Genomic DNA, 8,907 nt, shown 5'->3' with positions numbered 1-8,907 from the left:
CTTTTTGAGTTTTATGCTTTGCTGTAACCTTTACAACTTTGTAATTACATGTCTTTACCAAAAATGTATTGTTTTGCATCAGTGGCCAGTAGAGTAAAAATTGCACTTTTTGAACTAGTCCCTGGATATTCAACCAATTAAATCAACTTTGGTCTTTTCACAATCTTGAGACCGTGTAGGTAAATAATTATCAAAAAAATGTTAGAATTTTAACTTTTTATGGCCCCAACACCTTGATCAAACATGTACGTGAAAGCCTTTTCAGAGTTATTTGGCCAAAACTCTGTCAAAGTTTAAAACATGCTAAAACTGTTGAAGCTACTAATTAACAATGACATTTGAAGCACATGTGCCATGTATGAGCCAAATAAGTCTTCAGTAGGCTCTACAGTGAAAAAATAACTATTTTCAATTTATTCCATTTATCGCTATTTTCCAACCTAAATGGACAGAAGACATGAACCTTTCACCCTATCAACACACAAATTTATACACATATATAGACTGATAATCTGATCTTGATTGCAAATTTTCAGCCAAATCGGACATGTTTTGCCTCTACAACGGCTGGAAAACTACAGCGATTTTGTAGGCCTCAAGCCTGTATTATCGCTTTTTTCAAATCTAAATTGACAGAAGTCAGGAACCTTTGACCCTATTGACACAGAAATTGACATACATATATAGACTGATATTGTGATCATGATTGCAAATTTTGAGCCAAATCAGATATTTTTTGCCTCTAATATGGCCAAAGAGCAACAGCCATTTTGTAGGCCATAAGCCTGTATTATCACTTTTTTCAAACCTAAATTGTCAGAAGTAAGGAACATTTGACCCTATCAACACACAAATTTACATACATGTATATACAGACCAGTTGATCATGAGTACCAATTTGGAGCCCAATCGGACTTTTCTTCTCTTTTTAATAAATAGAAACACACTGATAGGGAATGTTCTGTCTTACTTATAGAGTGATAGATTTCCAGCAGGTTATATGTGGTCTCTTGCTGCGCTCTGGTGGTCATTTGGTGAAACAGTTACATTTGAATTATTCTAAATTAAAGCTCTGCTGAACTTATTCAATCTTGCTTGTCTTGCTTAATTGAACATATTTATCCTTATTGTTCATGATGGTCAGCCACCTGGGTCATTCTTGTTTATGCTCCACACACTTAATTTTTTTTTTAATTTGCATAATATGCAAAACCTACTTTTGAGATCTTGTCCTTGGATCCTTGACCAATCATGACATGTTTGGTGTCAAACAGTTCAGCAGAGCTTACTCCTCAATAATTATTAAAAAAACCTTTACATTTATAAACAATATGGCCGCCATATGCAAATGAGTTCTACCATGGTGCAGTAAAATGTCTTTAACACTTATAACTTTTGAATGCTTAACCTGACACTAATACCACTTCAGTCCTTTGATCATTACATGATTCTCAGATACCCTGTCAGTTTAAGTAGACATACACTCCCAGGGGGCGGGGCCAATGCTCGATAGCTGTTTCTCTAGAACCATACAAGCTATCAAGGTCATCCTAGCCAATTATCATCTATGGCCCATGCACTAATGGTACACCAAATGAAAATTTGATATGGACACTTTTGTGGTCACTATTAGCCAATCACATTCCAGCAAGCTTTTAACAGGCGGAATGTTAATCAGGTCAAAACTTATATACTATATACGGGTTATTTATATGCCCTTTTTATGCCTTGTGTTTTTTCAGTTTAAGAACTGAATTTGTTTCACCAAATGCGCACTAGAGTGCAGTAAGACACCACATAAAACCTGATGAACACTACAGCTCAATTTATCAAAGCTTTTCAACTAGTTTACTCACACCACTCATCTAGCATTGCCATTATGGTCTTTATGGTCACGCTGGTCACCCAGCTTGGTTATGCTGGCCATCCAGCTTGGTCATGCTGGCCATTCACATTGGTCATTATGGTCCTGCTGGTCATTCAGCTTTGTCCTCATAGTAATGGTGGTCTTCCAGCTTGGTCATACTGGCCAACCACCTTTGCCATGCTGGTCATCCAGTTTGGTCATTATGGTCTTCCAGCTTGGTCAATATGGTCAACAAGTTTGTCATCCAGATTAGTCATGCTGGTAATCTAGCTTGGTCTTCACGGTCATGCTGGTCATCCTCATCCAGTTTGGCGATGCCGGTCAACCGGCAACATGTTTTAAGCCTAACTGGCCTCCAGGGGTCTCTTTGCCTGTAACGCTCGAACCCCGTAAATCGCCGCTTGCGGCTATATTTATAGTTCTTATTCTTTTTCTGCCATAGAAGTGATTGGGCAGAAGAAACCGTAAGGCCTACAGGGCTGAGACTTGGTCATATGGTAGTACTTCTCACCGCTACTCAGATTCAAAAGATGAGCCCGATCGGCCTCAAGGGGGCGCTATGGCGAAGGTCAACGCGTTTGGCCTCGTAACTCCCACGCCCTGATAGCTAGAGCAAAAATTCTTGCATTATATGATTCCTTGGTTAATGGAAATTCAAAAAGGTCAATAGAACCACTAAGCTCCGCCCACTTAGATTTTTTGCTATTTAGCTTAATATGCAAAACCTACTTTTGAGAACTTGTCCTAGGGTCATTGACCAATCCTGTCATGTTTGGTGTCAAACAACTCAGCAGAGTCCCAACCTCAATAATTATCGAAAAAATTGGGAAATTTGTAAACAATATGGCCGCCATATGCAAATTAATCTTACCGTGGCACACCCAAATTTACTCTAACAGCTGTAACTTTTGAATGCTTAAACCTACACTAATGCCACTTTAGACCTATGATGCCAACATGATTCTGAGGTAGCCCGTCAATCTGTGTAGACATACGCCCCGAGGGGGCGGAGCCAAAGCTAAAAATCTGTTTCTCAGGAACCGTACAAGCTATGAAGCTCTCCTTTGGCATGTATCATCTATGGCCTATGTCCTAATGTTTTACAAAAGGAAAATTTGATATGCAAATTTTTGCGATCGTTATTAGCCAATCAGATTCCAGCAAGCTTTTGACAGGCTAAACAATGACCAATGAGGACGATACTTATACCCTACATGTATCTCAGGGCCTTCTATCATCCATTAAAATATGGCGTTGATTGGCCTCAAGGGGGCGCTATAGCAGAAAATCATTTATATCTAAAGGTACAAGTGGCCTAGGCTTGTTATTCTTTTTTAGTTGTATACTTTGCTGTAGCCTTTACAACTTTGTAATTACATATGTTTACCAAAAATGCAAAGATTTTCATCAGTGGCCAAAAGAGTAAAAATTGCTCTTTTCGAACTTGTCTTTAAGTCCTTAATCAATCAAAACAAATTTGGTCTTGATGCAATCTTGAGACCCTGTAGGTAAATAATTATCAAAAAAATCTTGACATTTTAACTATTTGAGGCCCATAAACCTTGATCAAACATGTACGTGAAAGCCTTTTCAGAGTTATTTGGCCAAAACTCTGTCAAAGTTTAAAACATGCCAAAACTGTTGAAGCTACTAATTAACAATGACATTTGAAGTACATGTGCCAAGTATGAGCCAAATAAGTCTTCAGTAGGCTCTACAGTGAAAAAATAACTATTTTCAATTTATTCTATTTATCGCTATTTTCCAACCTAAATGGACAGAAGACAGGAACCTTTCACCCTATCAACACACAAATTTATACACATATATAGACTGATACTCTGATCTTGATTGCAAATTTTCAGCCAAATCGGACATGTTTTGCCTCTACAACGGCTGGAAAACTACAGCGATTTTGTAGGCCTCAAGCCTGTATTATCGCTTTTTTCAAATCTAAATGGACAGAAGTCAGGAACCTTTGACCCTATTGACACAGAAATTGACATACATATATAGACTGATATTGTGATCTTGATTGCAAATTCTGAGCCAAATCAGATATTTTTTGCCTCTAATATGGCCAAAGAGCAACAGCCATTTTGTAGACCATAAGCCTGTATTATCACTTTTTTCAAACCTAAATGGTCAGAAGTCAGGAACCTTTGACTCTATCAACACACAAATTTACATACATGTATATACAGTCCACTTGATCATGAGTACCAATTTGGAGCCCAATCGGACTTTTCTTCTCTTTTTAATAAATAGAAACACACTGATAGGGAATGTTCTGTCTTTCTGATAGAGTGATAGATTTCCAGCAGGTTATATGTGGTCTCTTGCTGCGCTCTGGTGGTCATTTGGTGAAACAGCTACAGGTGAATTATTCTAAATTAAAGCTCTGCTGAACTTATTCAATCTTGCTTGTCTTGCTTAATTGAACATATTTATCCTTCTTGTTCATGCTGGTCAGCCGCCTGGGTCATTCTTGTTTATGCTCCACCCACTTAATTTTTTTTTAAATTTGCATAATATGCAAAACCTACTTTTGAGATCTTGTCCTTGGATCCTTGACCAATCATGACATGTTTGGTGTCAAACAGTTCAGCAGAGCTTACTCCTCAATAATTATTAAAAAAATCTTTACATTTATAAACGATATGGCCGCCATATGCAAATGAGTTCTACCATGGTGCAGTAAAATGTCTTTAACACTTATAACTTTTGAATGCTTAACCTGACACTAATACCACTTCAGTCCTTTGATCATTACATGATTCTCAGATACCCTGTCAGTATAACTAGACATACACCCCCCCAGGGGGCAGGGCCAATGCTCGATAGCTGTTTCTCTAGAACCATACAAGCTATCAAGGTCATCCTAGCCAATTATCATCTATGGCCCATGCACTAATGGTACACCAAATGAAAATTTGATATGGACACTTTTGTGGTCACTATTAGCCAATCACATTCCAGCAAGCTTTTAACAGGCGGAATGTTAATCAGGTCAAAACTTATATACTATATACAGGTTATTTATATGCCCTTTTTATGCCTTGTGTTTTTTTCAATTTAAGAACTGAATTTGTTTCACCAAATGCCCACTAGAGTGCAGTAAGACACCACATAAAACCTGATGAACACTACAGCTCAATTTATCAATGCTTTTCAACTAGTTTACTCACACCACTCATCTAGCATTGCCATTATGGTCTTTATGGTCACGCTGGTCACCCAGCTTGGTTATGCTGGCCATCCAGCTTGGTCATGCTGGCCATTCACATTGGTCATTATGGTCCTGCTGGTCATTCAGCTTTGTCCTCATAGTAATGGTGGTCTTCCAGCCTGTTCATACTGGCCAACCACCTTTGCCATGCTGGTCATCCAGTTTGGTCATTATGGTCTTCCAGCTTGGTCAATATGGTCAACAAGTTTGTCATCCAGATTAGTCATGCTGGTAATCTAGCTTGGTCTTCACGGTCATGCTGGTCATCCTCATCCAGTTTGGCGATGCCGGTCAACCGGCAACATGTTTTAAGCCTAACTGGCCTCCAGGGGTCTCTTTGCCTGTAACGCTCGAACCCCGTAAATCGCCGCTTGCGGCTATATTTATTATTAGGGGTTCGAGCACGTAGTGCTAGAAACCCTATTGTAATTGTTCTGATTATTATTATTATTATTAGGGGTTCGAGCACGTAGTGCTAGAAACCCTATTGTAATTGTTCTGATTATTAGGGGTTCGAGCACGTAGTGCTAGAAACCCTATTGTAATTGTTCCGATTATTATAGTTCTTATTCTTTTTCTGCCATAGAAGTGATTGGGCAGAAGAAACCGTAAGGCCTACAGGGCTGAGACTTTGTCATATGGTAGTACTTCTCACCGCTACTCAGTTTCAAAAGATGAGCCCTATCGGCCTCAAGGGGGCGCTATGGCAAAGCAAAACGCCTTTTGCCCTGTAACTCCCACGCCCTGATAGCTAGAGCAAAAATTCTTGCATTATATGATTCCTTGGTTAATGGCAAATCAAAAAGGTCAATAGAACCACTAAGCTCCGCCCACTTAGATTTTTTGCTATTTAGCATAATATGCAAAACCTACTTTTGAGAACTTGTCCTAGGGTCATTGACCAATCCTGTCATATTTGGTGTCAAACAACTCAGCAGAGTCCCATCCTCAATAATTATCAAAAAAATTGTGAAATTTGTAAACAATATGGCCAACATATGCAAATTAATCTTACCGTAGCACACCCAAATTTACTCTAACAGCTGTAACTTTTGAATGCTTAAACCTACACTAATGCCACTTTAGACCTTTGATGGCAACATGATTCTGAGGTAGCAAGTCGATCTGTGTAGATGTACGCCCCCAGGGGGCGGAGCCAAAGCTAAAAATCTGTTTCTCAGGAACCGTACAAGCTATGAAGCTCTCCTTTGGCATGTATCATCTATGGCCTATGTCCTAATGTTTTACAGAAGGAAAATTTGATATGCAAATTTTTGCGATCGTTATTAGCCAATCAGATTCCAGCAAGCTTTTGACATGCTAAACAATGACCAATCAGGACGATACTTATATCCTACATGTATCTCAGGGCCTTCTATCATCCATTAAAATATGGCGTTGATTGGCCTCAAGGGGGCGCTATAGCAGAAAATCAGTTATATCTAAAGGTACAAGTGGCCTAGGCTTGTTATTCTTTTTTAGTTGTATACTTTGCTGTAGCCTTTACAACTTTGTAATTACATATGTTTACCAAAAATGCAAAGATTTTCATCAGTGGCCAAAAGAGTAAAAATTGCTCTTTTCGAACTTGTCTTTAAGTCCTTAATCAATCAAAACAAATTTGGTCTTGATGCAATCTTGAGACCCTGTAGGTAAATAATTATCAAAAAAATCTTGACATTTTAACTATTTGAGGCCCATAAACCTTGATCAAACATGTACGTGAAAGCCTTTTCAGAGTTATTTGGCCAAAACTCTGTCAAAGTTTAAAACATGCCAAAACTGTTGAAGCTACTAATTAACAATGACATTTGAAGTACATGTGCCAAGTATGAGCCAAATAAGTCTTCAGTAGGCTCTACAGTGAAAAAATAACTATTTTCAATTTATTCTATTTATCGCTATTTTCCAACCTAAATGGACAGAAGACAGGAACCTTTCACCCTATCAACACACAAATTTATACACATATATAGACTGATAATCTGATCTTGATTGCACATTTTCAGCCAAATCGGACATGTTTTACCTCTACAACGGCTGGAAAACTACAGCGATTTTGTAGGCCTCAAGCCTGTATTATCGCTTTTTTCAAATCTAAATGGACAGAAGTCAGGAACCTTTGACCCTATTGACACAGAAATTGACATACATATATAGACTGATATTGTGATCCTGATTGCAAATTTTGAGCCAAATCAGATATTTTTTGCCTCTAATATGGCCAAAGAGCAACAGCCATTTTGTAGGCCATAAGCCTGTATTATCGCTTTTTTCAAACCTAAATGGACAGAAGTCAGGAACCTTTGACCCTATCAACACACAAATTTACATACATGTATATACAGACCACTTGATCATGAGTACCAATTTGGAGCCCAATCGGACTTTTCTTCTCTTTTTAATAAATAGAAACACACTGATAGGGAATGTTCTGTCTTTCTGATAGAGTGATAGATTTCCAGCAGGTTATATGTGGTCTCTTGCTGCGCTCTGGTGGTCATTTGGTGAAACAGCTACAGGTGAATTATTCTAAATTAAAGCTCTGCTGAACTTATTCAATCTTGCTTGTCTTGCTTAATTGAACATATTTTTCCTTCTTGTTCATGCTGGTCAGCCGCCTGGGTCATTCTTGTTTATGCTCCACCCACTTAATTTTTTTTTAAATTTGCATAATATGCAAAACCTACTTTTGAGATCTTGTCCTTGGATCCTTGACCAATCATGACATGTTTGGTGTGAAACAGTTCAGCAGAGCTTACTCAATAATTATTAAAAAAATCTTTACATTTATAAACAATATGGCCCCATATGCAAATGAGTTCTACCATGGTGCAGTAAAATGTCTTTAACACTTATAACTTTTGAATGCTTAACCTGACACTAATACCACTTCAGTCCTTTGATCATTACATGATTCTCAGATACCCTGTCAGTTTAAGTAGACATACACCCCCAGGGGGCGGGGCCAATGCTCGATAGCTGTTTCTCTAGAACCATACAAGCTATCAAGGTCATCCTAGCCAATTATCATCTATGGCCCATGCACTAATGGTACACCAAATGAAAATTTGATATGGACACTTTTGTGGTCACTATTAGCCAATCACATTCCAGCAAGCTTTTAACAGGCGGAATGTTAATCAGGTCAAAACCTATATACTATATACGGGTTCTTTATATGCCCTTTTTATGCCTTGTGTTTTTTCAATTTAAGAACTGAATTTGTTTCACCAAATGCGCACTAGAGTGCAGTAAGACACCACATAAAACCTGATGAACACTACAGCTCAATTTATCAATGCTTTTCAACTACTTTACTCACACCACTCATCTAGCATTGCCATTATGGTCTTTATGGTCACGCTGGTCACCCAGCTTGGTTATGCTGGCCATCCAGCTTGGTCATGCTGGCCATTCACATTGGTCATTATGGTCCTGCTGGTCATTCAGCTTTGTCCTCATAGTAATGGTGGTCTTCCAGCTTGGTCATACTGGCCAACCACCTTTGCCATGCTGGTCATCCAGTTTGGTCATTATGGTCTTCCAGCTTGGTCAATATGGTCAACAAGTTTGTCATCCAGATTAGTCATGCTGGTAATCTAGCTTGGTCTTTACGGTCATGCTGGTCATCCTCATCCAGTTTGGCGATGCCGGTCAACCGGCAACATGTTTTAAGTCTAACTGGCCTCCAGGGGTCTCTTTGCCTGTAACGCTCGAACCCCGTAAATGGCCGCTTGCGGCTATATTTATTATTATTATTCTTATTCTTTTTCTGCCATAGAAGTGATCGGGCAGAAGAAACCGTAAG

This window comes from Astyanax mexicanus, chromosome 5 (genome assembly GCF_023375975.1).
Source record: "Astyanax mexicanus isolate ESR-SI-001 chromosome 5, AstMex3_surface, whole genome shotgun sequence".
Taxonomy (NCBI): domain Eukaryota; kingdom Metazoa; phylum Chordata; class Actinopteri; order Characiformes; family Acestrorhamphidae; genus Astyanax; species Astyanax mexicanus.
The sequence above is the reverse complement of the archived record's forward strand: the minus strand, read 5'-3'. Positions refer to the sequence as shown.